This window comes from Chanodichthys erythropterus, chromosome 3, assembly GCF_024489055.1.
Source record: "Chanodichthys erythropterus isolate Z2021 chromosome 3, ASM2448905v1, whole genome shotgun sequence".
In the NCBI taxonomy this organism is placed as follows: domain Eukaryota; kingdom Metazoa; phylum Chordata; class Actinopteri; order Cypriniformes; family Xenocyprididae; genus Chanodichthys; species Chanodichthys erythropterus.
Genome location: NC_090223.1, coordinates 15,741,349 through 15,753,550, shown reverse-complemented (window position 1 = coordinate 15,753,550; position 12,202 = coordinate 15,741,349). Strand labels below are relative to the sequence as shown.

Sequence of the window (12,202 nt, the reverse complement as noted above, 5' to 3'; positions counted from 1 at the left end):
GTGGGCAGAAAAGGTCTTGTGGCTTATTTCCTGGTGCTTTTCCCTGGTAAGTCCCTCAATTGGTTGTTTTTCCTCATAGTTCCAGATTTTAGTCTAAATACACGTTTGTCATCAGGGATGTGTGTGCGTGAGGTGACAATCGAACGCAGGTAACAAGGTTACCGTAGTCTGAGTCCCGCTTGGGAGGTAAGATATTTTTCTCGGGGGTTCTTTTTCTGGAAGGGGGAAATTATTTGAAACTTTATTTGTTTTTTGTTTTTTTGTTTTTGTTTTTCAGGTGCGGCCTGAGCGCTAGCTGCTGTTTATAGCTGTTTGAAATCCCTGTTAGAATTTACTTGTTTGAAGAACTTGTTTGTGAGACTTTTGATGGTCCGTGTACGTTTTGATAGTTTGTTTTCCAATTTGAAATGAAACGCACAGAAACGAGAAAACGGTCGTTTCCCGTTTTTTCAATTGTTAAAAAAAAACGGAAAAACGAGATTTTGACTCGATTTTCGTTTTTTTTGGGTCACGGATAGAAGGAGGAAACATGACTTCAAAACTCGTTTTCCACATGTGGGCGGTCATTACACGCCCCTTTCAGCCGATTGGTCTATCAAATCTGAGCCAGTGACGTCATCTTCAGTTCCTTCAACAAAATAACAGTCCTCTGCCTCTATATCAGTAAATGTAATAAATCGGCTTTCTTCTGTGCAACCTAACGCGTATTTCACAGAAATATTTTTGCATAGATAAAAAAAAGTTTAAAAAACCTACAATAAATTTAAGTCTGTTTTTAAGCTGTCATTGTGTTTTTAAAATGTAAATGCCTCTACATCTGTTACCAAGCGCATGACATTGACATCCTTTGGGCTACTACCACCGATCAATAGGCTATACATAATGATAGGCTATTCTCTGTTATAGATCAGTGGCTACTGCACTCATTTTTTTTCTTATTTTAATGTTTTGTTTACATTTTATACATTTAAATTCAATCATTTAGCAGACGCATTCCTTGCAGTAGACTATGCAGTCATATTAGAAAATAGGCTATCCACTAGGTGGCAACACCTAATAACGGTATCACCATCGGGGGGCTTTTTAGTTTTTCTTAGCTTATAAATGGCCATGCTGACTTTATCTCTTAAATTAAACACTTTTATGAACAGTGAACATTATTATATGTCACAGTTTACTTGCTATCCTCACTTTTTCAGTCTTTCCTTCGCTTTTGAATGAATTAGCTATAAATGGCCCTGAACATTTTACTTTCAATTTCGATTTAACGGCTATTGGCGATTCTGCGTCAATTGCTTTAGTGGACAACAGCATAACAAAAACTCTCGTATATTAAACACAGAACTTTTATTATCTTTGTAATTATTTTATTTTGCAAATATTCGTGGCTTAAACAGCGGGAAAATTTACTGTATGCAGCAGTTCTGTGGATGTTTTGAAAAAATTAAACTAAACGAAAATTATTGTTGCTTTGCAATATAATTTCTGTTTTTTCCCCCTGACTTTTTAACTGATGCGATCATCGTTTCATTAACCGACAAAGATTATATTAAATTAGAATTAAAATTGATAAATGTCTGTGAATCATTAAAAAAATCCCAGGGGTTTAGTTTTAGCCTACATGAACAAATAGCAGAATAAACAACAGAAAATGAGGGTTCATCATCATCATGCACCTGCAGCGCTTCTGTGAACGGAGAAAAAAGGATTCAATTATATAAAGGGAATAAATAGCCTATGCGCGAAATGTATTTCACTTAAGTAATTAACATATTACCAAAATGAAAGGGGAAAATTGCGACAATATGAGCGTCGGTTCATTTTTGAGAAGTTCACAGAAAGGAAACCGAGACGGCAGAAAATTTCTTTGTTTATTTTACGAGCAATGTTTTGTTTTTATTGTGAGTGTACAAAAATAATAGGCCTATTTAACCCTTCACAGATTCGAATGGTGTTACATATATTTGACCATAAATGTCTGAGTATTTTAAGTTGTTTCCGCTTTTAGGATAAGAAAATTCAAGTGAACTCGTCGGCGCATCACGCGCAACATCAGTTTTAGTAACTTGACATCGCAGCCTGTTAACTGTCAAAATAACATACATTCAACCAAATATACAAAAAGTTATACTGCTCATTTTAAGTAGTCTGTGTAGGCTACAATAAAAGCGTTTAAATAATAAATATAGTTTAGCCTCCAAATCGTGAATATTGAAACATTTGGATTTGTGTCAAACTAGAGAGGTAGTTATAACGCCGGTTTCTGTTTCAGTTCAAATTAATTCGTTTTGGCTTAACATTTATATATTATTTTTGTCATAACTAAAATAGCTATGTAGCTGTAATTTTGATCTTTAATGTTTGATCTTTACATATTCCCTCAATCTTTTAACCAAAGGGTTATTAACATTAGCCATTCAGTAGGCAATGTTAGGCTATATAAAATAAATAAATAAAGAGAGATGAGCTATTGTTCGTTTTTCAAAATTGCTTACACTATTTATTTATTGTGATTTATTCTATTTATTCAAAATAGAATAAAATAAAAACTGTAGTTTTTTTGTTAAAAAAAATAAATAAAAAATCTGTGCTTTTCATCCGCTCCTCTGTGTGGGTAGTGCAGTTTCACTATGCATATTAAACTACAAACAGCATTACAACAGTCTGTGTGCTGATTAACATTTCTGAAATAAATATTTCTGTGAAATACGCGTTAGGTTGCACAGAAGAAAGACGATTTATGTCATCTACTGATATAGCCATATAGCGGCAGAGGACTGTTATTTTGTTGAACGAACTGAAGATGACGTCACTGGCTCAGATTTGATTGACCAATCGGCTGAAAGGGGCGTGTAATGACGGCCCACATGTGGAAACGAGTTTTGAAGTCGTGTTTCCGTTTTCTATCTGTTACCCGAAAAAACGAAAATCGAGTCAAAATCTCATTTTTCCGTTTTTTTTAACAAACGAAAAAACGGGAAACGACCGTTTTCTCGTTTCTGCGTATTTCATTTCAAATTGGAAAACAAACTATCAAAACGTACACGGACCTTTGATACACCTGTTTCTATATATTTTTATATCTGTTTGATATACGCGTTTCCACTGGTTTTCGTATATCCGCTCCATGTTCCCGTTTTTCATCAAGGATACGACTGGCTGTAGACGTCGCGGTCTTGCGCCGTTTATTTGAACCGTGTTTTTAAAGATTATCCTGCCCAATCTATCTGTATGACCAGTTGGAACAAGTGCTGAAAGCTTTCGTCCTCCTTGCAAGTATATTAAACTAACCTGCTTTGTATTCTTCTCCTTTTGTGAAGCAGTTCGGATTATTGTGATTTATCTTTTGCATTTAATGTGTTTTTTTTTTTTTATTTTGTTATCAGTAATGTTTGCCATGTGTTTATTTGCATTATTTGAGGAGCTGTAATATTGAGATTTTAACGGAAGGGGAGAGAATTGTCGTTTTTTTTTTTTTTTTTTTTGGGGGGGGGGGTTCTTTTTTGTATTTGTTTTTATCACTTATTTCTAATGATGGTGATGCACTGATTGCTGTGGTTTGTGTCCCTTCTGTGAAACTCCTACTGGTCCCATAGTAATTGTGAGTAACTAACTGGTCAACTGCTGAAGAGATTCTCCTTTTAAGAAGATTTTACAGTTGTTGATTTGTGAAATATTATATTTGTGGAAAGTCACGTCTCTGTCTTTAATTCCTACCGAACCAGCAGGGTCCTTCATTTTATTGTAATTCCTTTTGGTTGAAAATGTCTTTTTGGGTATAACTATATTTTATTGTTTCCTGGGTAGATCGCCTAGGTGGCGTAGTCGGGGTTGCCGTTACTTTTAGCCAAAGGTTACGCCTGCAAGAGACAAACAGAATAATATAGCAGATTAACAGATTAACAAAACAAAAAAGAAAAACTGTGCATCAAGTAGCTAGTACAGTCTACGCTTGCGTTGTATTTGTTTCGTTATTTCATTAAAATATTTATCTTTATTAAATCCAATTGATCGCGCATATGCCTCACTCACACATGCAGACGCAGCATATCAGCTCTAACTTTACATTTCAGCCATTTATCAGCAACTAAAATGCAGACAAAGTTAACACTGCTCAGTTTAAATGGTCCGCTATAGGAGTAGGGGAGACTGGGGGCATTTGTAATAAATTTTGGTCATGTCATTATTACTCAACCTGTTGAAATATTTGGATACAGTTTTTATGTCAGTAACTTGTAACTTGTATCTGTGTTTTACTTGTTAACAGTCATCAAATGTTTTTACAATTAAAAAAACAAAACAAAATGCGTTTCTTTCAATTCATGCATAACATGTTAGTCTGTTATTAGTCAATGTTGTCATTAATGAAATGTCATCCTTCATGGCTTTTATTGGTCTCCAGCCATGATTGTTTGCGATTAGGTACCAATTTATCTGTCACAGGTGTCCATAATTGGGATTAATTCTGACCTCAACAGGGCCATTGGGATGCTGCAAGGAGGCATGACTCAGCGTGAAGTTGCAGCTGCAGTGGGGACATCTCAAAGTGTCATTTCCAGAGCCTGGAACAGGTTCAGAAGGTCTGGTAGTGTGAGTAGAAGGCATGGTGGAGGTAGACATGGTGGAGTCCCGGTTCTGCATGAACTTCCTACACTCTTAGAAGAGGTCGAACCTTTGGAGTTCAATAAAGAACTTTACAGTGCAAATATGAACTTCTAACTATCAAAAAGGTTCAAAGTTGAACTTACAGGTAAAATGGTTATTTGGAAGTTCTTTTTAGAACCTTTGTTGTGGTAACAGGGTTCATATTAGAACCTGTGTGTAGTTAAGGTTCGTTTATGAACCTTTTCTAATATGATTGGAGTGTACAGTCGATACAGTGTTTCATCTGTACCCCGGACCTCCCCGCACATTTCTATAAATTGCATCATAACATTGAAAGACACCATGTTTTTTGTCCATTTTTAAAGCATAAACTAAGAAGACCAAGAATAAAAATTCAGTTTTACATTCATAAATGGACAAGAAGCTGTTCAATGTTAAATGGAGAGGTGACGTGAAATTCTTAGCCCTAAAAATAGACTGTGTTCAATATCTTCCGCTTAGACAACCGTATAAATATTCCCCAATTGAAAAGGACACTATGCAGTTTTAGAGCAAAAATCATGAGTAAAGTGTGATGCACAGGCAATTTATTTTATGTTTCATCTCTCCTTCTGTTCCAACTTTATCTACTTTGTTATTAGCTCATGTTTTAGAAAACATTTCATAATTGTATTGTGTAAGGTTTCATCAGGAAGATTATTTTTTTCTTTATTTAGTTTATTATTATTATCATCATTACTACTACTACTACTACTACTATTGCTTTTACTACAGCTGTTGTTAATCATTTATGTGCTGAGATTGCTTGTGCCTAAATGTTTTTACAAAATAAGAATACTGACAAATAACTAGCAATTCAAAAGTACATTATTTTCACTCAAAGTAAACGAGATTATTAATATTGTTTCGTTTTTAAGCATGAATAAGCAAATCCTTGAAAATGCTTTAAATGTTTTCTGTATCTGGGCTTTGGTACGCAACGCAATGCACTGAATCTCCACAAGTCTCTCTCGCGCAATGATGTCAGTGGTCACGTGGAAAAAACCGTTACAAATTTTGAAGCGGCAGCAGCGGGACCGAGTGGGACTGAGCGGAACGACACAAAAATCTGAGGTAAGACAACATAACGTCTCAAATAAACTATTAACTTTTTGAAAAGCTATGAAACACCTATTTAATGTCATAATAACTTTAAGGTGTGTGATAATGAATAAATGACGACGGGCCTAAGCAGACACGTCGTGTTAATGCGGCCACAATATTGTCAATTTAACGGCCTGGAGAAATAATTCCGGGTGTACCACTTACTACACCTTTTCCACATGTACTATTTCAAGATATTTTGCCGTTTTTTATCCTTACTGTGTGTGCGCGTGTGTTTGCGCACACACAGAGAGAGAGAGAGAGAGAATTTAGTAAAAAATGAAAAGTTTATTTTTATTCATATTTTATAACGCATTGTTTTCTAAATTGCAATATTTCTCTGCATATAGAGGCAAGAATGAGCTCAGAGCTGATTCACTGGAAAATCCATGTGGCTGACTGGTTGATGGCAACAGTTTCCAGGTGATCATCCCTACATTTCAAGGTTTATCTCACAAAAATGCACACTCTGTTTAACTTCCCTATTGCAGCAAAACAGACATTTTCACAGTTAAGCAGATATGACATTCTACTATTGAATCCTGTTGTTTTAACAGACAATGGAATTGATGCAGACACTTGAATGAACCTAACTGAAAACTATGATACCTAAAATATTCCCTAAATTGAAGGATCAAGTTAAATTCATAAGATTAGAAGAAAACCTAAAGACTGAGATGCCTACCAAGACCACAAACACCATTCATGTGTAAGTTTATTACATCTACTCTTAAAGTTTTAAAAAGTATGTGGACACCTCTATTAATTATTATTAACATTTTTTAATTACTTAATAGGTTGTACTGAAGAATTCAGTGACTAGCATTTTCTCACATGTATGTATTTAGTTGACACTGTTATCCAAAACAACTTACATTGCTTTAAACTTATATTGCATTCCCGTTTTGGAATGGGATGCCCATCAACTTGTATAGGTGTGATGGTTAGGTTTCCACATACTTTTAGCTAAACTATATTGCTATCATTACAAATTACTGAGCTGTTAGTAGTACCATTATAACATGCACCTCTCTGCAGTTTTTTGTTTCTGTAGGACTTGATTTGGTATTTCACATGGATCAATCTCAACACAACGTATTGCTCAAACAGGGTGACCAGAAATTTATCAGCTACCCCACTAGCAATACAAAAAAACTTAAGGAGAGTGGAGATTTTTTTCTTTATAAAATGTATTTATTACTTTTTTTTTTATCACAAAGCAAATGGAGTTAAAAAATAATCTGTTTGATCAGATGTGCACATATATATCTTAATTCCCACAGTGTAGTACAGGTAAGTGCATAATTTTAAAGAAAGATGGAGGGTAAAATTGCCTCTCTTTAATTTCAGGTAAAGCAAGCAAACAATACAACAAGGTTAGTTTAGCCCTGGTTACCAAAAACCAGTCTTAAGTGACAAGACTGGAAGAGTGTATTTAAGAACGTGTCAAAGAGCCCTGCATTATAACATAGCCCAGCCTTTTATAGTATTTTAAATAATATTATTTTTAAAGGAGTCATGGTGTCACGGACAGAAGGAGACAACGTAATACAGTTCACAAAGGTTTATTATTGCAGGTGGCAGAGATGGGGAGAATAAACAGGTTAGTAGATTGAATGATGACAGGTTGAATGAAATCAGCTGGATGATAACAGTCTCTTTGTATTTGTAGATGATGGTGAGCGGATTGGTCTGGACTGAAGACAAAGGATGATGAAGGTGAGGGATCTCAATTATGAGACGAACAGGTAAGGAACCAGGTAAGTGACACATGGCATGAGATGCTTAAAAACTAATTCAAGAAAGATCACATTTGGCTGGTATTGAAAGACTAAATTAAATTCGTAGCAGGTTTAGCAAAGTAAGGAAATGGGTTATTTTACCAAGGGTCCAAGGACTTGTGACACTAAAAATATGGCAAGTATTGTAGATGTAAGTATGCCAAATGAAATAACACCTTTTCACTTACATAGCTAATATATATAAACTGAAGGGCTCTTTGACATGTTCTTACATACACTCTTCCAGTCTTGTCTCTTAAGAACTGTGCCCGGTTGCATAAAGCACCTTAAAGGGTTAGTTCATTTATTACTGACCCTCATGCCGTTCTACACCTGTAACACCTTCATTAATCTTCGAAATGCAAATTAAGATATTTTAGTTGAAATCCGATGGCTTCATAGCCAGCAATGACATTTCCTCTCTCAAGATCCATTAATGTACTAAAAACACATTTAAATCAGTTCATGTGAGTACAGTGGTTCAATATTAATATTATAAAGTGACGAGAATATTTTTGGTGTGCCAAAAAAACTAAATAACAACTTATTTAGTGATGGCCAAATTCAAAACACTGCTGCAGGAAGCTGGTGTAGTATTTTTGGCACAGAAATACAGTACTCCGTCATTCGTCCAACTCGTGTTTTGAAACTTTGGCCATGTTTAGCATGAGAATCCAACCCTTTAACAGTGTAAATAAGTCAGAATATAGCATTATACCCCCCTTTAAGCTTCAGAGCGTTATGAATCAGCGTGTCGAATCATGATTCGGATTGCGCGTCAAACCACCAAACTGCTGAAATCATGTGACTTTGGCGCTCCGAACTGCTGATTCGACACACTCATCATCACTATTTAAGTCCTTATTTTGTTTTTCTGGCACACCAAAAATATTCTCGTGGCTTTATAATATTAATATTGAACCACTGTACTCACATGAACTGATTTAAATATGTTTTTAGTACATTAATGGATCTTGAGAGAGGAAGTGTCATTGCTGGCTATGCAGGCCTCACTGAGCCATCGGATTTCAACAAAATATCTTAAATTAGTCCACTTTCAAATAAAATTTTCCTGATAATTTACTCACCCCCATGTCATCCAAGATGTTCATGTCTTTCTTTCAGTCGAAAAGAAATTAAGGTTTTTGATGAAAACATTCCAGGATTTTTCTCCTTATAGTGGACTTAGGTGGACCCCAAACGGTTGTGGGTCAAAATTAATTAGTTTCAGTGCAGCTTCAAAGAGCTTTAAATGATACCAGATGAGGAATAAGGGTCTTATCTAGCAAAAAGATTGGTCATTTTCTAAAAAAAATCAAATGTATATGCTTTTTTATAAACAAATGATCTCCTTCAAGTGGTTCCGGCAAAACCGCACTTCCGTATTCTTCAAAAAGCTTATGCTGTATGTCCTACGCCTTCCCTATTCTACTTACGGAAAAAACGGAACTGGTGCTGCATTCGTTCCATAAGTTGAATAGGGAAGGCGAAGGACGTATAGGGTATGCTGTTTGAAGAATACGGAAGTGGCAGAACCACTTGAAGGAGATCATTTGTTTATATAAAAGCATATACATTTTAAAAACAAATTAGAAAATGACCGATCGTTTCGCTAGATAAGACCCTTATTCCTCATCTGGTATCATTTAAAGCTCTTTGAAGCTGCACTGAAACTGTAATTTTGACCTTCAACCATTTGGGGTCCAGTGAAGTCCACTATAAGGAGAATAATCCTGGAATGTTTTCATCAAAAACCTTCATGTCTTTTCAACTGAAGAAAGAAATACATGAACATCTTGGATGACATGGAGGAGAGTAAATTATCAGGAAAATTTAAATGGAAAGTGAACTAATACTGTAAGGTGTGATTTCTCCTTAACTAAGGGAATGACTTAAGGGTGTTGTATAATACCTGTTTTCTTAGGTAAAAGAAACCGTTAAGTGTTTCACGACAGCAATCCAGGTTTTGCCATTATAAAATTCTGCTGTTGCCATGGACACGTTATTTGTTAATACTAAAATTGGGATTTCTGCCGTCATTCACTCACACTCATGTCATTGCAAACCCATAAGACATTCATTCATCTTTGGATAACAAATAAAGATATTTTTAATATTCTCTCATCATTTATGTCCATTCATTGAAAGACTGAATAAGGCTGTTTTGGAAGCTTGAATGTGCGCGCAAACACAAGAACCAATGAGATTTGTTCTTGCACGTGATGCACACATTTCCGCATCCGTTGACCATAAGAGATATAAATACGTATGTAATTCCATCAATGTTTATGTGAATAAACACCTAAATTACAATTTGTTCATCATATAAAGCAGTCGATCGTGTCTTGTTAGAATACTTGGATTGAACCTGCTCACTCCTTGTAACACTTGGGGAAAAAGGTGAAGTTTTCCAAACCTTATGTTATACTTAGGGAAATGACAGTTAAGGGGCTTTATGCAACACATCGTTTTTAAAAGGATTACTTAAGGGATATTCTTAGGGTTTATGATGTTTCGCCTAAAGAAACCCTTAAGTAACACTTAAGGGTGTTGCAGAAAATAACCGTTAAGTTTAAGGGAAACATAAGGGCGATCTTATGGGAAAATTACACTTAAGGTGCTTTATGCAACCGGGCACTGGTATTTTGTAACAATGGCTGAGCACACCTTGTTGAATTGTTCGCTTGTTGGAGACCTGGAAATATAGAGAACTGTTTTTACTCTCCACCATTCTCTAAAATTACACACTTGCTTAATAATATATTTCTTTTGTTTTTTTAGATGGACAATCTGTCTGACCAAGATGTGTATCAAAAGAGGTCAAGGGCAGTTGGGGTAAGTGTCCCAGACAGAATCAACTTAAGTTTTTTAAGAATAGCAGACATATTTTTGTGGGTAGATTTATTCAGGAGAAGATGATTACAGCATTGGGATCCACTTGGATAAAATGAAAACCAAATGCTTGGAGATCACCAAATCCTTTTAGAGGACTAAATGACACGGACAAAGAGTGAGAGGACAGACTATATGAAACATCACTCCACAAAGGAAATATTATCATTATATCCAGCCCTTAATGTCCCCTCAGTTGTGAGTAAAATTGTGTTTCAAATTGTGACTTAAAAGCAAATAATAATGGAAATTATGTATCATTTAATACGTTTATATTGAATACATACATGTTATACTGAATATAACATTATTCTCTTCTTGTTTAGGAACCACGTACACCCAACCCTGTGCTGTATATACTGTAAATGGTGCCTTGTGTAACAGGTATACAAAGTATACTAGTAAATATTGTTATAATTCACACAAAATTGTTCATATACGTTTTATGATACCTGATCTAAAGGTGCGCTTCTCCTTTAAGTGATGCGAGGTCACAGTATGACCTAATTTCCTGTCCTGTCTCCTCCTCTTCCCTTTTGAAATGTGATTCGATGGAAGAGGTAGGTTTCTTTTGTCATCCTGTTAATTTTATTTAATCCTAATGTTAATTATATCTTTTATATCTTTATTTCAACCCAATATGTATATGTAAAGTACTGTTTTATCTATCATTGGGATTATTTTTGATATTTTACATTCTTTGAGATATATTTCTGTCTTTATGTGAGACCAGCACATGGTAATGGAGGCGCACCATATTTGTTTTATAGAGTGTTATAAGGGCCACTCGATCTGAGGCTGCTTATTTGTCTCTGTTAAACAGGTATGTTTTCTATATTATTTTCCTTATGTTCATGTTTTCTTCCGCCCTTTTGAAATGTGATTCGATGGAAGAGAGTGTTATAAGGGCCACTCAGTCTGAGGCTGCTTATTTTTCTCTTTTACTCAGTAAAAAGATCCAGTGAATCGACTGCTTGCTGTCCCGTGTCTGTTTCTGCATCCACACAACGTAACAACGCAGACCCAAGTTTTAATACCCGGTGTCGCTGGCCGCACATCACGCTGGGCATAAGCGAGCCGCACGGGTTACACTTGGATGCAGTCTGTTTTAGAAATAATGATGCAAGGGGAGAAGGTCTGTGAAGTAGACGATATGACCAGGTCATATGACCATGTTATTCTAATGACAATGTACTTCATCTTCAACCTTGAATATGCTTCAAAGCCGAGAAACACTCTAACATTATTTGAAAAATAAAAATGTCCTGTTTAATGTCCTGTTTAAACATTATCTTAAAAATTATATATAAATGAAAAATTTAATAATATAAAAATGATAGATATTCAGCTACATTCTGTTAAAAGTTGATGGAAATGTATAGATTAATGAATGAATTAATTTATTTATTTGATTGTTTATTTATTTATTTATTTGAATTATAAAAAACAATATTCCTTTTTTCTCTGTCCATTGGTGCCTGTGCTCACATTTTATATTTATGTATTAAACATTTTATAGACAATCATTGTGTTCTGTATTCAGTGTTTTGAAATGGGATTAAGATATAGTTATACAAGTTATATATAAGACATATAGTTAATGTATAATTTATATTATATTTTAATAATTATTATTAATATATGTTATTGCTATCTAAAAGGAAAAGGTTCAAAATGGAACCTTAATGGGGCTTTAATGCACCTTTAAGTGAAGGTTCCAATTAGAACCTTTTTAAAAAGGTTCAAAAATGAACCTTTAAGGTTCCCCCACAGTTGCAATC

At 35.0% G+C, this 12,202-nt stretch overlaps 2 long non-coding RNA genes across 5 annotated transcripts; both read left to right on the top strand.

Annotated features, from left to right (window-relative positions):
- Nucleotides 1-370, top strand: LOC137014243 (uncharacterized). The gene is made up of 3 exons (XR_010893820.1): nucleotides 1-46; nucleotides 116-186; nucleotides 278-370. It is a non-coding gene; the product is annotated as an uncharacterized lncRNA (long non-coding RNA).
- A 4,298-nt stretch (nucleotides 371-4,668) lies between these two features.
- LOC137008832 (uncharacterized) lies at nucleotides 4,669-12,202 on the top strand. Of its 4 annotated transcripts, none has more exons than XR_010892811.1 (8): nucleotides 4,669-5,718; nucleotides 6,099-6,171; nucleotides 6,306-6,457; nucleotides 10,311-10,364; nucleotides 10,455-10,805; nucleotides 10,903-10,981; nucleotides 11,192-11,244; nucleotides 11,371-12,202. It is a non-coding gene; the product is annotated as an uncharacterized lncRNA (long non-coding RNA). The 4 variants fall into 4 exon arrangements; XR_010892810.1 differs by having other exon boundaries at nucleotides 10,311-10,619; nucleotides 10,748-10,805; XR_010892808.1 differs by having other exon boundaries at nucleotides 10,311-10,805.